The sequence below is a fragment of the Pelophylax lessonae genome (assembly GCF_965119305.1).
Source record: "Pelophylax lessonae genome assembly, chromosome: 8".
NCBI lineage: Eukaryota > Metazoa > Chordata > Amphibia > Anura > Ranidae > Pelophylax > Pelophylax lessonae.
In genome coordinates this window covers 233,995,882-234,016,659 of record NC_138775.1, presented here as the reverse complement: position 1 = coordinate 234,016,659, position 20,778 = coordinate 233,995,882, and the positions used below count along the sequence as shown (strand labels likewise).

The following is a 20,778-nucleotide window of genomic DNA, read 5'->3' as shown; positions in this document are numbered from 1 at the left end:
TATGAAGGCCCATCCACACTAGCAGCACACTAAAACAATCCGTTCTGGCGTGCAGATTAGGCCGCCCATACACGGAGCAAAGTTCTTCCTGCAACCACGCATTACAAGAAATAAATTTGCTTGATTCCCCCATCAACACAGCCAGTGTTGATGCGGGAATCCCTTCTGCCGGGCCATTGGAGTTTATTTACAAAAGCTGGAGAATGCAAGATCAGGCTCACTTCTGCATAGAAACCAACTAGCTTCCAGATTTTATTACCAAAGCTTAATTGAACAAGATGAGGTTAGAAGTTGATTGGTTTCTCTGCAGAAGTGACCCTGGATGTGTACTCTCCAGTTTTAGTAAATAAATCCTATTCTCTTCTCCTGGTTGGGGGAGGGCAGGGGAAGCCGTCCCCGCCAGGAGAAGACAGTGATTGTTGCTAGCAGCTATAGCAGTCGCTAGCGATAATCGCAAGAGAATCCGGCAGGCTAGTTGTACCCAAGTTGATCAGCCTGACCATTAACGATTCAAATCTCGTCCGGTTCCTGCTGAACTGACCGAGATTCGAACCATGTATGGCTGACCTTAACGTGTGCCAGCGGGGGGACAATACCTGGTGTTGTTACAACACCAGCCACTATTTACTTTTTTTATTATCTTTATTAAAATGTAATTTTAACATTTAGCGTGTTGCAGAAAAATTCAGCATGTCTGCATTTTTTCTTTTTTTTTTTTTTAAGTAATTTTTGTTTTATTTTCAAACTAATGCATAACATACACAAAACAATTTAGAGCGATCAGGGTTGTCCACCACTCAACCCAATCCAAAAATAAAATGGAAGCATATATCACCGATCACTTGTACATGTAATCAATAAAAAATAAATAAAACAATAATACAAAACAAAAAATAAACAGAGAGTTAGAGCCCATTCACACTAGCACGACTTGTGAGGCGACTTGTGTAGCCCCAGGTCGCTTGACATAACAAAAGTAATGTTAATCAATCAGTGCCATCTTAATTGGCACTACTGAAGTCGCTCCGACTTCAGAAAAGGGTCCTGTACTACTTTGAGGCGACCTGTGATCCGACTGTCCCATATACTTTAATGGGAGTCGCCTCCTTATCTTAATTGAAGCGACTTGTTATCAGACTTTCCAGGAAGAAGAAAGAGATTAGCCAGGCATTCCCCACAGACAAAGTCGCCTGTCTCTTCAAAGTAGTGCACAAGTCTCTTCCAAGTTTCTTCAAAGTCTCTTCCAAGTCTCTTCAAGTCATGGGGCGACTTTCTGGTCGTGGTAGTGTGAACCGGCTCTAAGAGAGAATGCAGACTCCAAGATGTCGCGTAGACTGGCCTTGGATGTAAGCCAGGAGTCAGCGATATTGTAAGCAACAATGTTAGTCATAGGCCAGCCCAGCAGGAAAGAGAGGCCAAAGTGACCACTGTAATAATCAGGAAGATAAACGTTAGACCAAAAGATGGGAGCACCAGACAGGGTGTCCATGATTAGGCCCATCGTGTGCTAGGTTATACCCAAGTGCAATATAAGAAAAATAAACAGCAATCCAAGAAAATGAAAAGGAAAAGAAAAAAAGGGGGGGGGGTAAGGGAAGGTAGGGGAGTAGTGGATGCTTTTCACAACCATTGCAAATGTGGCAAGGCACTTTGTATTGGCAGTATGGTTGGCACATACATTTATTTCATAGCACATAGAGGGGAATCAAAACTGGAGCAGAGAGAATCTGGAGCTGATTTTCAAGGCAATCAGCTTATATTTTTCAATTTCAAAGCCTAAAGTAGTTTTAAAGTCAGAAAGTTGTTTTTATCTTAATGTGTTCTATGCATTAAGATAAAAAAAAAAACCTTCAGTATGCTGCAGTCCCTAAACCCAAGCCCATCTTGATCCAGTGATGCTCCACGAGAGTCTCGACTGTCCGGGACTCTCCATCCTCATTGGCTGAGAAAGCAACAGAGGCCATTAGCGCCCACTCCTGTCAATCAAAGTTGGAGAGGGGGGGGGCAGGGCTGAACCGCTACTCCATGTCTGAATGGACACACTGAGCAGTTGCTCAACTCAGGTGCCCCCATAGCAAGCTGCTTGCTGTGAGGGCACTCGGCAGAAGGGAGCAGCCAGGAGCGCTTGCAAGGGACCCGAGAAGAGGAGGATCTGGGCTGCTCTGTGCAAAACCAACTGCACAAAGGAGGTAAATATAACATGTTTGTTAATTTTAAATGAAAAAATTAGGCTTTAGTATCACTTTACCTGAACAAGCTGAAGATAGAAGCTGATTGGTTGCATGCACAACTGCTCCAGATTTTGGCAGCTCCAGTTTAGATAAATATCACTGCATAGTGTTTTGTTTCAAATGTTGCTTTATGCTTTAACACACCGCCATAGACACAGTCATTCCGGACAGTATGGTCACCTGCTGACCTGACAGCATCCACTGGTAGCCTAACTCTTCAAAAATACACAGAAATTAATTTACAGTGGGTACGGAAAGTATTCAGACCCCCTTACATTTTTCACTCTTTGTTATATTGCAGCCATTTGCTAAAATCATTTAAGTTCATTCTTCTTCCTCATGAATGTACACATAGCACCCCATACTGACAGAAAAACACAGAATTGTTGACATTGTTGCAGATTTATTAAAAAAGAAAAATTGAAATATCACATGGTCCTAAGTATTCAGACCCTTTGCTCAGTATTTAGTAGAAGCCCCCTTTTGATCTAATACAGCCAGGAGTCTTTTTGGGAAAGATGCAACAAGTCTTTCACACCTGGATTTGGGGATCCTCTGCCATTCCTCCTTGCAGATCCTCTCCAGTTCTGTCAGGTTGGATGGTAAACGTTGGTGGACAGCCATTTTTAGGTGTCTCCAGAGATGCTCAATTGGGTTTAAGTCAGGGCTCTGGCTGGGGCATTCAAGAACAGTCACAGAGTTGTTGTGAAGCCACTCCTTCGTTATTTTAGCTGTGTGCTTAGGGTCATTGTCTTGTTGGAAGGTAAACCTTCGGCCCAGTCTGAGGTCCAGAGCACTCTGGAGAAGGTTTTTGTCCAGGATATCCCTGTACTTGGCCGCATTCATCTTTCCCTCGATTGCAACCAGTCGTCCTGTCCCTGCAGCTGAAAAACACCCCCACAGCATGATGCTGCCACCACCATGCTTCACTGTTGGGACTGTATTGGACAGGTGATGAGCAGTGCCTGGTTTCTCCACACATACCGCTTAGAATTAAGGCCAAAAAGTTCTATTTTGGTCTCATCAGACCAGAGAATCTTATTTCTCACCATCTTGGAGTCCTTCAGGTGTTTTTTTTAGCAAACTCCATGCGGGCTTTCATGTGTCTTACACTGAGGAGAGGCTTCCGTCGGGCCACTCTGCCATAAAGCCACCACTGGTGGAGGGCTGCAGTGATGGTTGACTTTCTACAACTTTCTCCCATCTCCTGACTGCATCTCTGGAGCTCAGCCACAGTGATCTTTGGGTTCTTCTTTACCTCTCTCACCAAGGCTCTTCTCCCCCGATAGCTCAGTTTGGCCGGACGGCCAGCTCTAGGAAGGGTTCTGGTCGTCCCAAACGTCTTCCATTTGAGGATTATGGAGGTCACTGTGCTCTTAGGAACCTTAAGTGCAGCAGAAATCTTTTTGTAACCTTTGCCAGATCTGTGCCTTGCCACAATTCTGTCTCTGAGCTCTTCAGGCAGTTCCTTTGACCTCATGATTCTCATTTGCTCTGACATGCATTGTGATCTGGAAGGTCTTATATAGACAGGTGTGTGGCTTTCCTAATCAAGTCCAATCAGTATAATCAAACACAGCTGGACTCAAATGAAGGTGTAGAACCATCTCAAGGATGATCAGAAGAAATGGAAAGCACCTGAGTTAAATATATGAGTGTCACAGCAAAGGGTCTGAATACTTAGGACCATGTGATATTTCAGTTTTTCTTTTTTAATAAATCTGCAACAATGTCAACAATTCTGTGTTTTTCTGTCAGTATGGGGTGCTATGTGTACATTCATGAGGAAGAAGAATGAACTTAAATGATTTTAGCAAATGGCTGCAATATAACAAAGAGTGAAAAATTTAAGGGGGTCTGAATACTTTCCGTACCCACTGTATAAATAAAGCTTTGGAGGGGTATATATTCCCCCATATTTTAAAAATATATATTATGTGCTGTGATCTTTCTTGGGTACCTTAAATGTCCATGTGATAAATGTCTTTGGTTAGACACAGAAATGTAATCCAACCAAATTTTACTTTTGATAACTACAGTACATAAAGTTTTTCTCCAGTCTTTTGAAGTGGAAGAGGACAAAGACTTTACTAAGCCCTGGCTCTGAAAATAATAAACCCTAACTGATGGGAAACATAAGAAACAGGGAGAATCTAGCTAGCACAAAACAAACTAGCACTGAATAGGATGAGAGGACAGAGGAAGATACCAAATCAGAAAGTTGTAGGGGGTTCTAAACACCCACTAGATGTCAGCATACATCAGAACAATAGTAAACAGATGCTAATCAATACAACAACAGAAAAAAAAACTATAAGTGGAACAAAACTTATTATGAGGGGGCCCTAAGAAAAAAGAGTGGGGTGTCTTGTAGGTGTTTTGTAGTTTAGAGAGAGTGAGTGTTTGTGTATGCATATTGTAATTTAAAGAATAGGAAAAACACAAAAAGATTGGCACACAGAGAGAAATGCGTCCAGTTATATATGCAGATAGAAGTTGTGCTTTTTGTGCCAAAATAATAAAAGCAGTGCCCAACACTATGTTATCTCATAAAATATAATGAAGGCGCCAAACCCCTAAATTTTAAAAAAACAAAATATACTGCTGCCCCTTTAAATGTGAATGAACACGTGCACAAATGAAATATTTAATAGTGAAAGAAGGTGCTGTATAAATTTGTGCATATGCTGGAATTCACCACCAATACTGTTCAAAAATGATACGATGTATCTATATATGGATATGTGCAGCAATGTGCCAAAAAGGCAACCTACACATACCTATATGAGATGGTTTGCTGTCTAATCAATCAAAGCTGAGTGTCATTAGCAATCTGTGAAACATGAATAGTAAATATATACATATATATATCCAGCGATAAATTATAAATAATATCATCTAGTTAACAAAGTCCAAATAAAGTGAATACAATTCATGTGCATACTAAAACTATTACCAATAGATACAAAAAAGTGCTATGTGCATACAAGATAATTCCAATTCAGAAAACATGACAGAAAAATGTCTAAAAGTCCAATAGTGTGGTGAAGATGAGTGGCTGTCAGAACACCTGCACCTTTGTGAATGAGAAATGGAAACCTTTTCATCCCGTGGGTAAATGGATATCTAGATTCTGGCCACCAGGACCTATATCACGTATACAATGGATGGATGCTCTGTCCACACTTGCACCCTCTTATCTTACCGCAGTTTGATTCCATATATATGAGGAACACAAAAATTGTATAAGAGTGTGTAGCCTGGTCGCACAGCTAGTATTGTTCAGACTGTTGTTTGTTATAAAAGTTCTGCAAAGACAGTGACCTTTGGATTATGGGAGATATAGTTCCAGGAGGAGCCTGGACCATAGACTGCTATGCGAAAGGACTCTTCTCCCAGGGAGCGATGTGACTTGCGGAGCCTGCTGGGAATGTCCTTATAAAGTGGGATGGGATCAACTTTCGCTCTCTTGCCTCGAGGACAGCGTGCTGTGAAGAAGAGGAAGAGTTGCTGCGGATCGCAGAGGAGTAGGCCTAGTAGTGGAAACCGGAGCTGAGACAAGCGGTGTGTATAGAAGAATCTTGGTAGTGTGACCGAGCGGAAGGACGCCTGACAGGCCAAGAGAGAGTCACTGAGCAGAGCAGGGCCTGGTTGCATAGTGGAGTGGAGCTCCCGGGTATTGGGTGAGAAACATCCAGCATCTACATCTGCATTTATCACATACCTATACTGAGTCTGGGCAGAACTGCCAAACTGTTTAAGTAGCAGGCCATACTGAGTTCTAAAATCTCCACTGGACACTGCAGGTACACATAGTGTGTGGTGAGCGAACAAGGCCTTAAGCCCTTTTACAGTACCAGGTTGTTTGCCTATTGGAAAGCATCAAGATCTGTTTCTCATTCATCTTTGTGGATTACAATTACTAACTACCTTGGGGATTACAGTTATTGATCACCTTTACTTGGATTACAATTACTTTCCTTGGATTGCCTGAGGATTTCTTGCCGGTGAAGACTAGTGAGGCCTCACTTTCCAGGAGACTTGTGCAATCTAGTGTAAAGGGGCCCCCCATTAGTACACAGAATGCACTCTGATATTTAGTTAGTACTGTTATACTGTTTATTCTAGAGTTATTCTCTAAGTACGGTTAACCTTAATTTGTGGTCACTCTCCATCTACTCAAAAATCCAGTGTGTTCATATTATTACAGAATACAACCATCTTGCATATATATGTATGTATATACATTATATATGTGTGGTTTGTATTCCAGATCCTGAGTGCTGAACCCTACTCAAGTTATTGGTTGGGGACTCAGGATCTACATTACTATTGACATTCTTGCATTATCATTGATTATGTTTGTACATTCTCTAACTTCAAATCAAAGAGCAGTAAATTTGATCTTTTATTGCAATCTCTTGTGGTCTTGATCATTTAACATGACCGAACCAATAGTGTCAGTTAGGTTGGAGCAGGCTCAGGGCAACCGAAGTGAAGAGGATATACCTGCATTAAGCCACTCCCCTGGGAGCAGGGCTACAAGTGTAATTCCATTTTTTTATTCTCTCATGAATCAATAAATAATTGTGCTTACATCAATGAGTGCCTATCCCGGCACTGGTGGCAACCATCACAATAGATATAGGAACTGTCTCCCCCTCCGTTCCTTAGCTGACTTTTCACCCTGCCACAAAGCGTTGCTGTGGTCGTGGCTGGCATGCTGTTTCATTTTGTTAATTTCTCTTTGGTAGTTTCACCCAGGGAAGAAATAGAGAGTTCTCTTTTTAGCCCCACCCCCTCTTTTTATTGTGATTACCTATGCCTTATCTTGCCTCTGTAGATATCCTTGGCTCCTCCTTCCTCTATAGTTATCCTAACCCCTCTTCCCTCTATAGCTATCCCCACCCCCCTCTTCCCTCTATAGTTATCCCCGCCCCCTCTTCTCTGTGTAGTTATCCCTGCCTCTTCTTCCCTCTGTAGCTAGCCTTGCCCTCTATTTTCTCTGCAGTTATTCCTGCCTTCTTTTCCCTCTAGTTAGCCCCACCTCCTCTTCCCTCTCTATTTACCCCTACCCCATCTTCCCTTTGTAGTATCCCTGTCCCCTCTTCACTCTGTATTTATCCCTGCCCCTCTTCCCTTTGTAGTTATCCCTGCCCCCTCTTCCCTCTGTACTTATCCCATCCTCATTCTCCATCTGTAGTTATTCCTGCCCCATCTCGCCTCTGTAGCTATCCCCACCCCTCTTCCCTCTGTAGCTATCCCCACCCCTCTTCCCTCTGTAGCTATCCCCGTCCCCTCTTCCCTCTGTAGTTATCCCTGCCCCCTCTTTCCTCTGTAGTTATCCCTGCCCCCTCTTCCCTCTGTAGTTATCACTGTCCCCTCTTTTCTCTGTAGATATCCCTGCCCCTCTTCCCTATGTAGTTATCCTATCCTCCTCTTCCCTTGAAAGTTTTTTTTTTTTTTTTTTTAATAAACATTTTATTGAGAACTTTTATAGACATACATGTAAGGTTACAAAGAGTGTATAAAAACTCAAGATCAAGTGTCAACAAACAACATTAGTTAGTTAGGACAATAACAAGTACCGCGTGATATGTAACTCATGACTAGTAAACAAGTGATGTTCAATTGGGGGGAACACAAAAGCATACAGCAAAAAGAAAAAAAAGCCCCAGGGATAGGGCAACTTGTGCATGGTAAGCAGCGCTCAAGTAATAAGTGTCAGAACTGAAGGCGTTAGTACTCCCCAGAGAAAAATTATACCTCAGAACCCCTCGGCCAGATCACGGTCGAAAGGTGGACCCTGCAATTGAAATTCGGGGGGTCCCCAGGCACACGATCGGGGGTCAGGCACCCCTAGAGGGAGCACACTGTGCCCAAGACCACCGAGCATGCCCCAGAGGAGGTTGAAAGAGGACCAACGACACAGTGATCGGGGAGGGGGGGGTTATGCCGATAAGTAAGCCGGGGAGGGCTGGTACAAAGATAAGGGCAGATGGTTAACTGGCGGTTCCTATTAGCATGTTACTACAATACTACAGGAGGTGAGGGAGAGGCATAAGGGTAGGACGCTGGGGTAGGGACGACAAGATAGAGACACAACGGGAGATGAGGAGAAAGAAAAAAGAGATAGAGAGGAGGGGAAGGAGTAAGAAAGAGAAGAGAAGAAAAAAAAAAAAAGGGAAGAGTGTAATGTTCCGGTACCTTTGGTACCCTAAATTACTCTTTTCACAAGTGTATGCGCCCCACCATTCTCTTTTGGAAAGATGCGCATACACCTTTAAGACTGAAGCTGTCATCACTCAGCGCCGGACTAGATGGCTATTTAAATCGCCGGTTCTCACTCACATGTGTTCGTTCAAACACCCTTACCTGGATGCTAACTTGGCTTGAAGCTTTCGTGCTTGCAAGCATACCTCGCTGACGGAACCTCGCTGCGCTGATCCCTGCATCCCGCTTCCGGATCATCCGCTCCTCCTGAACCAACCTTCGGCTGTATTGCTATTAGTGCTAAGTACCCCGCAGGGGAACCCTCTATAAACTTATACTAAGCTTACACTATCTAGCTCTGCATAGTAAAGACTATTTATCACATCTGCATATCTAGATTGCTAGCTCTTAAGACTACTGCTACTTATTCCTGCACTGGGTTGATCTCTCTTGTATGTCCACCTGCTACTCTGTCATCTGCTACCATACATGATTGCTAAACCTACCTGCATCCATCTGCTACTGTCTTACCTTCAAGTGTCTGTCACCTACCACCTCCACTCAACCTGTCTCTTAAATCTTCATCACTGTGTTACTACATACATAAAGTCACTCTAGGAACCAGCTTGTTGAGTGTGTGTATTTACTAGCTGAATTAAGACCTTCCACACATGATGAGTCATTGAGGTTGGGAATGGTATCTCAGCATCTCTCTTACATGACTACTGAAGTGGAATATTTCTGCAGCTGAAAATCCACACCATACATGAAACGCAGGAGCGTTACAAAGAGATGGGGGGGTTAACAGGGAGTGGAGGGGCAGGAGAAGAACAGTGAAAGCCCATCACATCCGAGACAAAGAGGATAGAACGCAGCAGGTTAGCCTGAAGCTCCCATTAATTTACTGTATTTGGAGGAGAGGGAAAAATGAAGCCAAGTGGCCCACGTGGTATAAAATTTATCAGGGGAATCGTGGGCTTGATGGGTCAGGTCTTCCATCTCCGCCACCCTCTTCACTCTACAGAGCCAGTCCGCAACGGTGGGAGGGGAGGGAGAGAGCTATCGACAAGGGATACACATTCTTGCAGCATTGATGAGGTGTAGGGTCAGTGATTGCTTATAAGCTTTTTGTGGTATGGATGTGTGATGGAGGAGGTATTGAGCCGGGGAGACTTCCCTTGAAAGTTATCCCTGCCCCCTCTTCCCTCTTTAGTTATCCATGCCCCCTCTTCCCTTGAAAGTTATCCCTGCCCCCTCTTCCCTCTGTAGTTATCCCCCACCCCCTCTTCCCTCTGTGTTATCCCTGTCTCATTTTTCCTCTGTAGTTATCCCTGCCCCCTCTTCCCTTTGTAGTAAGCTCCGCCTCATCTTCCCTTAAAAGTTCTCTGTCTCCTCCTTATTTTGTTGTTATCCCCTCCTCCTCTTACCTCTGTAGCTATCTCCTCTTCCTCTTCCCTCTGTAGCTATCCCTGCTTCCTCTACCCTCTGTAGCTATCTCCCCCTCCTCTTCCTTCTGTCATTATCCTGCCTCCTTTTCCCTCTGGATTTCTCCCCTCCTCCTCCTCCCTATGTAGTTATCCCTGCCTCCTCTTCCCTCTGTCCTGGTCCTGCCTCCTCTTCCCTCTGTCCTGGTCCTGCCTCCTCTTCCCTCTGTAGTTATCCTCACCTCCTCTTTACTTTAGGCACACTCCCCCACATAGCTCCCTCTGTTTGGGTAAAATGAAAGGAACCTTTGTCTATCCTCAGAAGCAAGATTTACCCTGTATGGGGTTAGTCTTGAGATATCCTGGAAGGGGTCACTATGTACAGGGGAGGCATAAACGAATGCTGGCTTTGTGAAGCATTGAAACTCATTGCTGTAGCTCAGCTAACCCTCTTAGGACACTGATGGTCTATGCACTGCAACACGTGCAGGGGCCCAATGAAAAACCATGTCACGCCAGCAGAGGGTTGTAGCAACTGCTGGTCTCCCATTACTTTCTGTGGCAGTTTGTAGCTGGCTTTAAATCCTGCAAAAATGTCCTTTGCTCAGAGACTGCATTATATATTGGTGAAATTGCTGCGCCATAGACTTTCATAAACAGCAATTTAATTTTCTTAATAGCAACAAAAATTGTAAGGAGAGCGGTGAGTCACACAAGATATGAGCGTAATATGTTTAATGCAGTAGTCATTCAGATAAATGAAGGAATTATGAAGAAGTGGCGGAGTAGCAATGAACACCCAGCTAAGTGATGAACTAATCTGCCAGTTCAGCAATTCAGATTCTTATCACCTCTCTATCTCCAGCCTAAAGTATACCTAAAGTCAAAACTTTTTATTATAATTTGGCTAGAGTAGAGAAGGGTTAAAACTGCTGTTTTGCTGCCTGTGTCTCATCTGGCTGATTTTTCTTCACTTCCTGTCCTGCGGACTCAATAGGAAGTTGTAAGATATTGTTCAAGTATGACAGAAATCCCCTACTGATTGTTATGGGAACAAGGAAGGTTTCCCTGTAATCATGTTCTGATGGCATCTTAAAATGTTTGATTTACCCTCACATTTATTCCCGGTGACTTTGTTAATCAGGACAATAAGAGAGATGTCCCTAATGGGGACAGAGACAGTAATAAAAACAGTGGTTTTATCATCTTACATCCAAACAACAAAAAAGCTTTGCCTTTGATTATACTTTAAACTATATCTATGATCAAAATGTAAAATTATAAATTAATTTCCACACTGTATTTTAATTATTTCTAGTTTGTGAACTTACTTTGTGAAGATCCCTACACATTTATTTCCTTGAATTCTGTGATGTTTAGTCACTATGCCCTGTGAGTAGGCACAGCTGTGTCACACATTTCACAGAGCCTGCCTTCTTGATTACAGAGGTATTGAGAGGAGGAGTTTCAGGAGGTGGAGTCAGTACAGCCAGCAAGGTACCATGGAATATGTAGTCTTTAGAAATGGAAAGTAAACAGCAGAGGAAGAGCTCTAAAGCATGCAGGGAATCCAGAACTCACAACATGAAAGGAGATTTTTCAAGTAAGCTTATAATGGCCGGAGAAAGAACAGGGGGTCACTGCTGGCAGTAGAGAGGACATAGATCACTGCTGGCAGGAGAGAGGACAGAGGTCACTGCTGGCAGGAGAGAGGGCAGGGGTCAACACTAGCAGGAGAGAGGACAGGGGTCACCACTGGCAGGGGAGAGGACAAGGGTCACTTCTGGCAAGAGAGAGGACAGAGGTCATCACTGGCTGGAGAGAGGAAAGGTGTCACTGCTGGTAGGAGAGAGGACAGGGGTCACCATTGGCAAGGGAGAGAAAAGAGCTCTTTCTTCCATCTCTTTTTTCCAGTACACAGACTGAGCACAGTCAGCAAAATTTCCTCCTTCCCACAAAGCACACACTGTAGCTGAAATCTGATTTCCTTACACACAGCTACAACCTTTACAGTGTATGCAAAGGCAACAATAGATGCAATTTCCATCAGGGTAAGAAACAAAATAAAAACTACAGGGACTCCAGTAAAACTAGAAAAAGGAGCAACTCCCCAGCACCCCCATAGATCTGGCCCATTTCTTACACATGTAAGCTATGTTTTTATGCTTTTCCCTCTTATATTTTTATCATTATTATTTAGGTAAAACCAATGACAAAACTTTTTTTTCAGTTTTGGAAAAAGTGGAGAGGGATGAGAATCCCTGTTGGGTTTTTACTGCTGTCTATTAGGGAGACTTTTTATTTTCTATTTTTCCTGTTTACTATTATCACTGAAAGTGAAAGTGAAAAAAAAATCCCATATTTTGGGTTGTCACCGGGACAGGAATAGAGGGGCAATTTTCCAATGATGACACTAGTTCTGGTGACCACCAGGGATTCCCTCAATGTTAAGGGATTTCCTCTCACTTCCTGTTTTGTCAATGGGACAAGTTAATGGAAATCTCCCCAATGGGACACAGAGGGCAAAAACAAAACTGACAGGGATTACAACCCTCCCTTACTCTGTCCCATAGGAAAAAATGATTTCGCATTAATTCTAATTTAGGTAAATTTAGTTTGTTCCATTATACCTTTATATTGTTTTGAAGTACTTTAACATACTTGCTACCATGATGATCTACTGTATGTACGTCTCTTTACAACTGTTCTGCCTACTTTTATCTAATTTTTGTGTATTGTGCTGCACTAGGTTATTATTGTTCTGTAGTGTGCTGACATCTAGTGGCAGTTTTGCGCCACTGCAACTTGTTTACTGTGTGATGTGGTTTCTCTATCTGTCCTTCCCTCCTTTTTAGTTCTAGTTTTTTCAGCCATAGCTAGATCCTCCCCATTTCTTCCACGTTCCTTCTGTTAGTGTTAGCACTTTTCAGAAGCAGGGCTTAGAAAAATAATTTTCCTATTACACTTCAAAAGGCTAGAAAACATCCTCTGTACTGCAGTTAGCTGAAGTAAAACTGTATTGGTGTCAACTTCTATGTCGTAAGCTCCCTGTGGATGATGTCAAGTCAACAGGTGACTGCATTGTACCGACAGACCGGGGATAAGGAGTCGTGTAAATGCAAAAAGTCACATTTCAAAAAGAATAATAGCGAATGTTGGAATTTCCCAATACACAAAGCTCTATGTATAAGATCTTCATGTCTTCCTTTGTAATATAATTTTTCCACAGAAGTAAAAGAAAAGGAGATCAAACTAATAAACAAGTACACAAATGTGTTAAAGACTCCATACTACTGTGAGTTATAGTAAATGGCCCTACAAATATGACAGGCTGTCTTTAATTGCTTGTATTAAATCAGTTTAGTTTTATCACAGGAATAAATAATGTATCAATTGCCTTAGGTGATATTTGCACATTAATCTTGTATACATTAGGTACATTTTATGAATAATACATAACCTGGATTAGGAAACATTATTTGGAAATATCATCTTTTCTAAAACAGTCTGTTAGGAATAGTAAATCCACTGATGAAGTGAATTGAATTTGGAGCACACGCTGCTAAAGAAGACTCATGCAAAAGTTAATTGGATAACATATTTTTTTGTTCTTTAAAGATTTTCTATATTCTACAGTATCATTTGTTCTGTGATTTATGGTTTCTTTTTCTAGTTTGGTGGAAGTTTGTGTATTTATCTCTATGCAACTGAACTAACCGAGTGTCCATTTGTGTTGCTAAGGCTCTTTTCATACTATTAGTGGTGTTCACTGTCCCCCTTGAAAAGTAATTCACACTCACAGTCAGTTGATTTTCAGAGGACAGAAAAAGTAGGCTAGCAGTAGTTCAGGAGGTGATACTGCCCCCTCCTGAAGCCTGTTGTCAGGGTGGAGAAAAATCAATGTTTTTTGTTTTTTTTAAATTTGAAAATCAGATTTTTTTTTATTTAAATCAGATTTTTTTTTTTAATTTAAACCAGATTTCTTTAATTTAAATAGAATATTTTGATTTTTATCAAATTGAATTTAATAAAACGCTTTTGGAGTAAAAATCTATCCAAAGATAGTTTTCTATTTAACCACTTAAGCCCCAGAAGATTTTACCCCCTTCCTGACCAAGGGGTATTTTGCGATTCGGCACTGCGTGACTTTAACGGACAATTGCGCGGTCATGCGACGCTGTACCTAAACGAATTTGACGTCCTTTTTTTCCCACAAACAGAGCTTTCTTTTGGTGGTATTTGATCACCTGTGCGATTTTTCGATCATGCGCTATAAACAAAAAAAGAGCGACAATTTTGCAAAAATAACAATATTTTTCACATTTTTTATATGAAATTCCCAAAAAGAAATGTAAAAATCAAAATTTTTTAACATTTTCGGCCAATTTGTTTTATGCTACATATGTTTGGTAAAAAAAATTGCAAAAAGCGTATTTTGATTGGTTTGCGCAAAAGTTATCGCGTTTACTAACAAAGGGAAAGATTTTTGTTGTTTTTTTTTTTAACGCGTAATGGCGGCGATCTGCGATTTTTTTTGCGGGACTTCGACATTGGGGCAGACAGATCGGACCCTTGACTGACATTTTTGTCATTTTTGGGGTTACCAGTGACATTTCTACAGTAATCAGTGCTATACATATGCACTGTTACTGTAAAATGACACTGGTAGTGAAGGGGTTAACTTTTTTTGAGAGGGAGGGGTGGTGTGTGTCCCTAGGGGAGTGATTCTAACTGTGATTGGCTGTGGCTTGAGCTGTAGGAACAGTGATCAACGGTCCTACATAGTAGAACCGTATGATCAGTGTTTCTACACAGGGGAGAATGACAGGCGGCTTGTTTACATTAGCCGCCTGCTTTTCTCCCTTTCCTCCCGACGATCGCGAGTGACCAGCGGACATCGGGTCCGCCGGTCACACGCGCGGGGGAGTCCATGACCGCGCGGGAGTGGGAGCGCGCCTCCGGCAGTGCACGCTCGCTCCCCAGAGCCTCACAGGCTAGTGACATACCCATACGTCACTTTGCCTGTGAGGGGCTGACCGCCGCAGTATATGTACTTGCGGGGGTCGGCAAGTGGTTAAGATACAGTAATAATTTATTTTATTCAGTGGAAATGGAGCTTAGTTATGTCGCATGAGGCTGTATATTCTGCAATATTTACATTTTTGGTAAACTCATTCAATGAATCCAAGCTCTGCAAGCTAAGATAACATGCATTGCATTGATACATTCACACAATTTCACAGTAACCATGAGATAAAATAAAGTTCAGGAATATTCCTTTATCCCATTGTTTTATAAATCTGTGTTCACTACAAACTGTATGATTGCTTGAAGAGAAATGCATCTGTGCCAGGCTGTAAGTGTGAGGAGGAAGAGTATGCAGTAAAAATGAAAGTGAAACCTTCAAAGCAGCTTACAAACCTTGTGATCTATCTGCACATAGCTTAAAGGGCTTTATTCCTCCGTTGAGGAACAAAATGGCAGTAGGCCGTAAAAGAGACCCAGTTTGGGAATATTTTAATGAAGTGCCTGTTGGCCCGAATGAAACACCCTGAGAAGACGTGCTGTGATGAAAGGACCATGTTTGAAGTTTTTTTCATGTGGACCCAGCTAATTTAAGCAGTTCTTTTGTTTGTTTTTTCAAAGACATTTTGTTTATGCACTTCAGTTACTAAATATTAATGTTTAAGCAAATACAAGAATATGTAATATAATGCTATTTTTTTTGTAAATAAAAGAATTTTAGTAGTTCTCCAACTAAGTGTGATCAACCTATTAACCTAAAAGTGGGAATGATATCCCTGTTTTACTAACCTGACAGCTTATTATTCTACATAGGAAACCTTCATTTTATTTGCAAATATTAAAGGTTCTAAGTCCCAGCAAGAATGAGTCCTTACATTTAACTAATTCCCGCCTGCCATATAGCAGAATGACGACCGGAAAGTGGTTAAGTTATCCTGACTGGGCATCATATGACATCCAGCAGGATAAGCCACTCGCGTGCACTAGGGATCGATGGATTATCGGCAAGGCCGATATATTGAGGGCCAATATGCACTTTCCCTGATATATTAGAATCAGCCTGGACATGGCCGATATTGCCGATATTTTCGTGAAGTCATTTTGCCTTCTTAGGCCGCCTCCCTCACCTTGGACAGCCTCATCTGGAGTCGGGACTAGTCTTGCGGGAGTGTATCACACATAACACCCACCCACAGCAGCCCGGTGCCAGCCAGCCACCCACACGCACAGGCCCTGTACCAGCCAGCCACAGGCACTGTACCAGGGAGCCAGCCAGCCACTCACAGGCCTTGTACCAGCCAGCAAGCCACCCACAGGCCCTGTACCAGGCAGCCACAGGCACTGTACCAGCCAGCCATCCACAGGTCCTGTACCAGCCAGCCACCCACAGCCCCCACCCACCACAGGATGCCAGCCAGCCACTCACCACAGGGTGCCAGACAGCCAGCCACCCACCACAGGGTACCAGACAGCCAGCCATCCACAGGACCTGTACCAGCCAGCCACAGGCACTGTAACAGCCAGCCACCCACAGGCCCTGTACCAGCCAGCCACAGGCACTGTAACAGCCAGCCACCCACAGGCCCTGTACCAGCCAGACACTCACAGCCTCTGTGCCATCCACCCACCCACCACAGGGTACCAGCCAGCCAGCCACCCACCACAGCATGCCAGACAGCCAGCCACCCATCCACCCACCCACCACAGGGTGCCAGACAGCCAGGCACCCACCACAAAGTGCCAGACAGCCAGCCACCCACCACAGGGTGCCAGCCAGCCAGCCACCCACCCACCTACCGCATGGTGCCAGACAACCAGCCATCCACCACAGGGTGCCAGACAGACAGCCACCCACCACAGGGTGCCAGACAGCCAGCCACCCACCCACCACAGGGTGCCAGACAATCAGCCATCCACCACAGGGTGCTAGAAAGACAGCCGCCCACCACAGGGTGCCAGCCAGCCAGCCACCCACCCACCACAGGGTGCCAGCAAGCCAGCCACCCAGCACAGGGTGCCAGCAAGCCAGCCACCCACCACAGGGGGCCAGACAGCCAGCCACCCACCATAGGGTGTCAGACAGCCACCCATCCACCACAAGGTGCCAGCCAGCCAGCCACCCACCCACCCACCACAGGGTGCCAGACAGCCAGCCACCCATCACAGGGTGCCAGACAGCCAGCCACCTAACACAAGGTGCCAGCCAGCCATCCACCACAGGGTGCCAGCAAGCCAGCCACCCACCGCAGGGTGCCAGCAAGCCAGCCACCCACTGCAGGGTGCCAGACAGCCAGCCACCCACCACAGGGTGCCAGACAGCCAGCCACCTATCCACCACAGGGTGCCAGACAGCGAGCCATCCACCACAGGGTGCCAGACAGCGAGCCATCCACCACAGGGTGCTAGACAGCCAGCCACCCACCACAGGGTGCTAGACACCCAGCCACCTACCACAAGGTGCCAGCTAGCCATCCACCACAGGGTGTCAGCAAGCCAGCCACCCACCACAGGGTGCCAGGCAGCCAGCCACCCACCACAGGGTGCCAGCAAGTCAGCCATTAAACAAAAATTAACATGTTCAGTACAAGATTTGTGTCAAAATATGTCTTTATTTTTCAAAACGTTAAATGTACAAAATATCGGTCCATATCAGCCGATACCGATATGCGATGGCCAAAATATCAGTATCAGTATCTGCAACGGAAAAACAATATCGGTCGACCCCTAGCCTATGATGTAGGCTCTTTACCATGTGATCAGCTGTGACCAATCACAGCTGGTCACATTATAACCAGGAAGTGCCGTTTATCGGCTTTCCTCCATTCGCGCTGACAAGGCGCGAGTAGAGGAGAGCCGATCTGGGGCTCTCCCGATGGGGGGGGGGGTCGACGGGGGGGGGGGGCTGCTGCACTGAAATCAGTGCATTGATTATCTGTGCAGACCCATCAGAGATGCCCACTAGAGCCCCCCAGGGATGCAAATCAGTGCTAATTAAAAATGGCCAATCAGTGCTCATTAGTAATGCCTGTCATTGCCTCATCAGTGCTTTCTATTAGTGCCATCTATCAGTGCCCATCAGTGCTGTCCATCAGTTCCCATTATTGCCTATCAGTGCCACCCATCAATGCCGCCTATCAGTGCCACATATCAATGCCGCCTATAAGTGCCCATCAGTGCTGCCTATCAGTGCCACCAACAGTGCCCATTAGTGCTGCTTATGAGTGCCCATCTGTTCTGCCTATCAGTGCCCATCAATGTTGCATATCGGTGCTTCCTATCAGTGCCACCTATCAGTGCCCATCAGTGCTGCATATTAGTGACGCCTAAAATAAAATAAAAGTGCAGCGCTAATGAGTGAGGAACTGCAACAGTTCTCAATACAAACAAATAAAATGACATATGTGATCAGTAAATGTGAAAATCTGTAACTGAATAAAATCAAAAAAGTCCATATGGAGTTCACAATGGTAAGTGCAAGTGGAGTAATCCAAAACAGAGAGGTGAATCTTGATACTGATATCCCATCACCAACACCAAATAAAATTGCGCTCACCAGATGCTGTTGACCCTGAATACCATATAGCATGAGGGTCAAAAAGCCTGTTAGGATGGTATAAGATTCCTGAAACGATCTGCCACAGATGTCTCCCAGGTGTATATCCAGCAGGGTAGGTAGAAAGGATCACTCACAGAAATCCAGACCCATGTGGAAATAAACCAAAGGAAACAGACATCGTGTAAAACCCAAATAAAAAGTTTATTAAAAAAGGGGAATAACACTCACAAAATTTCCAATGGTAAAGGCAGAAACAAATGCAAGTCTGGCTAAACAGGGAACATCCTGATGCATTTTATCCCACAGGACATTCTCAAAGGATCCTTTCTATCTACCCTGCTGGATATACACCTGGGAGACATCCGTGACAGATCGTTTCAGGAATCTTATACCATCCTAACAGCCTTTTTGACCATCATGCTATATGGTATTCAGGGTCAACAGCATCTGGTGAGCGCAATTTTATTTGGTGTTGGTGATGGGTATCAGTATCAAGATTCACCTCTCTGTTTTGGATTACTCCACTTGCACTTACCATTGTGAACTCCATATGGACTTTTTTGATTTTATTCAGTTACAGATTTTCACATTTACTGATCACATATGTCATTTTATTTGTTTGTATTGAGAACTGTTGCAGTTCCTCACTCATTAGCGCCGCACTTTTATTTTATTTTCCGTTGCATCAACCTTTTTGTCAGTTGTTTGTGTCAGCAGCTTATGCACTTGATTGGTTAGCGCAGTTTATGCACCCCTTTTTTCCACTGATTTATTAGTGCCGCCTATCAGTGCCCATCAGCGTTACATATTAGTGCCTCATCATCAGTGCCCATCAGTGCCACCTCATCAGTGACTATCAGTGCCCCCTCATCAGTGCACTCAACAGGAGGGAGGGGTCAGGAGCAGCAAAAAGGGACCCGAGAAGAGGAGTATTCAGGCTGCCCTGTGCAAAACCAACTGCACAGAGGCGGTAAGTATAACATGTTTGGTATTTAAAAAAAATAAAAAAATGAGACTATACAATCCCTTTAATTGTCAAATGGTCATTTTAGGTCGGACTATGGCACAACTATGGGCCAAGCATTTAGGGCACCATGATGCAAAGCATTACATCTGTGGCAATGTGTATTGCTGCAGGCTGCACCATGTACACTTGTATGTGGGCAGCAGGGGGACAGTAAAAACATGGATCAACTACCTGTTTTTCCACCTCTTGAACACCCGTGTGAAAGGAGTCTGAACCCTACAGGAACTCATCTGCCTTTATACAGGGGTGCTGTGTCAAAATTGAAGGTTAGCCTGTAAGGGGGGTGGGGAGGGGGTCCAGCTTCTTTCCACGTGGTGAACACATACAATTGGGATTCCCCTTCGCATACAGGTCCTCAAGAAGCTCTTGTGTTACACCCTAACCCACATACTGTTCAAGTGTACAAATTCTGATCCTTTACCCCTCCTCCACATCCTCCTGGTCAGTGATCACAATAACTCCTGGAGACACAGGGGCCCAAGACAACTGATGATAAATGAGGGGGTTTTTCCTCTCACCATCAGGCAGGGGACCTCTTTCCTCTATCACCACCCACTCCAGAGCCAACCAGGTTTGCACTAGTAAAATTACATTTACTCTTCATCCCAGGCATTGGCTATACTTACAGTAGGACATCATACAGAGGCTTCCTGTTGCAAATGTAACTTCTTTACTTGTCAAAAAGTGTGCCGAACAGTGCATATCTTTGGTAACACAACTTTACAGATATTGGTGAATAGGTTTATCTTCAGAACATCATATGACTTTCCAAAAATAGTAAAGAGAAAGAGAGCATTGTGGTACACATACTATGGGCTACAGTCCTTATACAATTCCCCCTTTTTTAGGCCTTTCCTGAACCTATTTTTTCACCTTGAATGGAAGAGCATACAGAACTCCCTCAGGTGTCCTTTTCATGGTAGTACCAGGCAGTCTCCTCTACCTAGATTCCACCCACCTTTATAAAGGGTCACCCCAATGTCACAGCTCCAAAAATTAAAGGGACCTAACACCTGCTTGCAAACCAGTGCAAGCTGAGCAATTTCCATCTGTTTCATGCATACTGTATTTTAAAGTTGAGTTGTAAAGACTCACATGGTTGTCTTCAGCAGAAAAATTCTCTATACAGCATACACATTTAGCATTTATGCTAACATTTACATGCCCGCAGTGTAAATGGGCCCAATTGGCTGCTTTTGATGCCTCCATTCCCCTAGCATGATCTATTCATGTAGTGATAGCACATGTATAGAGTGACCTTGGATGATTCTGGATGAGTAAAGAGTGAGGTAATTCAGCTCA

General features: G+C 43.9%; 1 protein-coding gene across 1 annotated transcript in view; it reads right to left on the bottom strand.

Moving 5' to 3' along the window:
* Positions 1-20,778, bottom strand: part of TNR (tenascin R) — a 663,536-nt gene that overhangs the window by 293,957 nt on the left and 348,801 nt on the right. The window lies entirely within an intron of this gene.